Below are 4,266 nucleotides of genomic sequence, written 5' to 3'. Positions count from 1 at the left end.
CAGATCTACATTTCTGCTCTGGAATCCTGCTCTGGAATCCCACTTATGGCATGTAGGCACTTCATGCTCAACCTGTTTCCCAAACCTGCTCATCCTGAGCTGCTTTTTTCAAATAAGGGCATCCTGTACTTACCCTGATGCTCAAATTAGAAACTTTGTATCAACCCTGATCATTCCCTGTATCTGACTTGTTCTCAATTTCTCCCTCTGTTTCCCCCATTTGCCTAGCTTAGAGTATCATTGTCTCTCATCTGAGCTTTTACAGTTACCAATAAAATGGTTCAATTTTATTGAGCACAGGATGTGCATGTGGCTAGATAAAAGCCTAGGAGTTAGATGGTACTCATATTTTGCTATTATCGTTTTACAGGTGAAGAAAAAACAAAGTTCAGAGAGATTAAACAGGTCCCTAAATTCGCACAGCTGCTAAATGTTAAAGCCAGGATTTGGACTGAAATTGGTCTGATTCTAGAGTCTTCAACCATCTTTTAAAACTCCTTAATTGCAATGAGATTCCCCTTTTTTTACCCTTGTTTTCTTCTTACCTCTGAGTGATCTTTTCATTGTTCTTCAAGAATCATCTTATACCTCACCTCTTATTTTCTTTCTAAATTCTGTGGGGGTAGAAGTAGATGCTTCTCCTGGGACTCCACCACACTCTGCGCATGTCAACCTTGGCCATTATTACTTTGGATTATTATTTTGCATTTTAATTATCAGTTCACACACCCATAAGAACAGAAGCTTCACCTAATTAGTGATTGCATATATGATACCTGTACTCGATAGGAGCTAGGTAAAGTTTTGTTCAACGAACGCCTCTATAAATACTATTTACTAAGGAGTTTAATACTCGCTCATTTATTTCTATAGGAATGCTGCAAATTTTTTTTCCACAAAAATGTATAATTAGCATTTTAGAATGCCTCCTTTTTAAGTGAAACCCCTCTCTCCTTTGGTTTTCTACTAGCAACATAGGAAGATTTTAATAAGCACTCTTTCCATTTGTGTCCCCCAACTTCCATGTCCTATTTGGTATCTGGTGACTTCTGGTTACCTAAATATCTTTGTTCTTTCAGCCTATTTTTTTGGGCCACCCTATAGGCCTATGTTCTATTTTCCTGAATTTTGCTTTCTGCTAGGCAACAAGTATAGTATCAACACAAGTGTTTCATTCTTCACTTACAGCTTGAATTTAAATCCCATTTTTCATCTTCTATGACCAGTGATGGGAATTTCAGGTCCTAGATATGGGGGAGATATTTTTGGGCAGTGGTATCTTAGGATTTTCTTCAAATCACACCCTATTATGTCTTTGGAGAAAGCTTTACATATCTCTTTGTTGTAATCGTTCTTCCAAAATTGGTAAAAAGTCTTTTGCAGCCGATGAAACTATGGTGTGACTGATGAATTATAAATAGGAAAGTGTTCATCTCTGCCAAGACATTTGAATCTGAATTGTACAAATCTCTGTCACTATCTTCTTTGGGAGAAGATAAGATTTTATTTTTGGGCAGATACACTGAAGGCTTATCTCATATATCTCTAGAGTTTGAAAATATATGTCTAAGAAAGAAAAATAATAAATATTGTCAGGTTCTGATATCAGAAATCTAACAATATGTTTTAACTTATTAATTTCAAAGCACTCACGATAAAACAGATACCATGTAAATATGTGTTAATGTGGACATACCCTTACAGTGTTTGAGAGGTATAATCAATTTTTGAATTGTTTTAATAAATATGCTAAGGAAAATGTAAAATATCTAGTATATTATTAGGCAAAAATGATCTGAAAGCTATTTTAACAGTTACTAACATAAAACACATACTACTACCTAGAATTCTTGAAAAGATAGCAGTTTAAGTTCTCTGTTCCAAAGTAAAACATTTCAGAATTCCCTCACCCAACATTAAATGCCAAGGTGTTTTTTATCCACTTCCTAATGAAAACATTTTGGAGGAATTACAAAATAAGTCCAAGCTTGTTACAGAGAAAAAGAATAATGAATACCTTAGTAATGGTATGTTATAAAGCACACACTGTGTGTGGCTCAGTCAAATCAACTAGTCCCACCCCTTTATTTGATAGATGAGGAGAATAAGACCTACTGGTACTAAAGGTACAGTGACGTCAGGTGAGTGAACAGACACTAATTCGGTTGCTTTGTATCTCAGTCCAAAGCCTTTTGTTTCATGTTACCATGAGCAGCCTTGTTTACCCAACATGAGGTGAAGGGGCTGGGATAGATAAACAAAGGGACTGTATTTGGGACCTAAGCTCAGTATATAACCAAAACGGAAAGTTCTAGACTTCTCCTGGATTGGAACTCAAACATTCACCCACTGAAGGGGAAAGAAAAGGAGTAAAGAATGCTGATTATTCCAGATCCATTTTTTAGTTATATCAGCGGCTGATTTAGTACAATTTGAATGATAAGGGCTCAAGGACCTCTGAAACTGTTCAATCATGTGTAGTTATACCGTGTATGCATAAGAGTCCCTACATGTATATCTAAAAATATATTTATTCCCCATCAGAGTGAGACGAAACTATTTGAAACATGTGGAAACATTTTTTTGCTTATATACTGATCTTATGTCCTGAAAACAGTCCCTTTGTTTAGCTAGGGATCATCATCAACTTTAGATCTCTAAGATGTCAATCTGCATTTTTATATTGGTATTTTTAAGAGGACTTAAAATACAGTGAGCTACTTAAAATTGGACCACTGCGGTAACACTTTCTACTTTAGCTAGAATCTGCATTAATTAGTGATACTTCTTCACAAAAATATTTCTTGAGTACTTTCTCAGAAATAAATCCTCAAGTATTTATTCTGTTATAATAGCCCTTTGCTGATTGAGAAGAATTGCAGTTGATGTTCATTTTCATGTCATATAGCATGGGTTTATAGGCATCTTAAAATAGTCATGTTATTTTAGTCACATCTGAGACCTGAGCAACACTTTTCATAGTAAAATTAAAAATCTTGAACAATATTGTCCTTGAGTTAATTCTTTGGCAAAGTGATATTAAATATTCTATGTATTTTGTTCTTCATCAAAAACAGAATATTTATCCATCTGTGTGTAATGTTTATACGCTATGCTATATGTTAAACAAACAAGTCAAGTACCTATGACTTGCTTCCTCTGGAATCTCCTAACAAATTCTAAGAAACTGCTATGAGAGGACAGGCAAAAAACAGTCTTTTGCTGGAAAAATAACTTCATTGTGTCTTTGAAAAAAAAACATAGATTTATTTTTAATTTTTAATTTTTTATTGACATATAATGTATTATTAGCCCCAGGGGTACAGGTCTGTGAATCGCCAAGTTTACATACTTCACAGCACTCACCGTATCGCATACTCTCCCCAATGTCCATAACCCCACCACCCTCTCCCTACCTCCCTCCCCCCAGCGACCCTTAGTTTGTTTTGTGAGATTAAGAGTATCTTATGGTTTATCTCCCTCCCGATCCAATCTTGTTTCCTTTTTTCCTTCCTTACCCCCCAAACCTCCACATTGCCTCTCAAATTCTTTGTATCAGGGAGATCATAGGATAATTGTAAAAGGATGGATTTATAAGACTTTAGTTTATATTTAGATTTATTTATTATCAGGACCATGATAAATTCACATTGTGAGGAAACAATACTTAAAATATAGGAACTAAGTTTTCTACCCTTATATCAATATACAAATAAATGAAGAATTTTATACATTATTAATAGCTTAGAATCGTCCACAGTTTTTCACATTTAGAAGATATATATGATATAGAAGTTTAATTATGAATATAATAGGAAAATTTCACAGATAAAATATCTCTCAAGACACAACTTTTTATATTACTCATAATATTAGACCATTGATTGTACTTCATATACTAAGTTTGTTTACTAACTGAAGTTATTACAAGCACTCCATCTGTACAATACACTCATGCTAGAGACAGCTCATATAGCTACAGTTTTTAAAGAACTGATCTGTGCATTATGACAACAAAATTTCACTAATCAGAAACCATCATTATTGATGTAAAAACTTCATAATATTGGTGTTATGAAGGCTTTCCTTTTTCTTATATGTTACATGAGCTACATAGGCAAGCCATAAACTGTGTTTTTCATGTTATAACTGTTCAAGAGTCCATCCCTTTGGGGATCTGTTTCTCTTTGAGAACAAGAAGACATTAATATGCAATTTGATTTCTTCTATTTCATTCCTATTCTATTTCTGACTGTAAGTGTGTGA

The sequence above is a fragment of the Neovison vison genome, chromosome 10, assembly GCF_020171115.1.
Source record: "Neovison vison isolate M4711 chromosome 10, ASM_NN_V1, whole genome shotgun sequence".
NCBI lineage: Eukaryota > Metazoa > Chordata > Mammalia > Carnivora > Mustelidae > Neogale > Neogale vison.
This window is presented reverse-complemented; position numbering follows the sequence as displayed.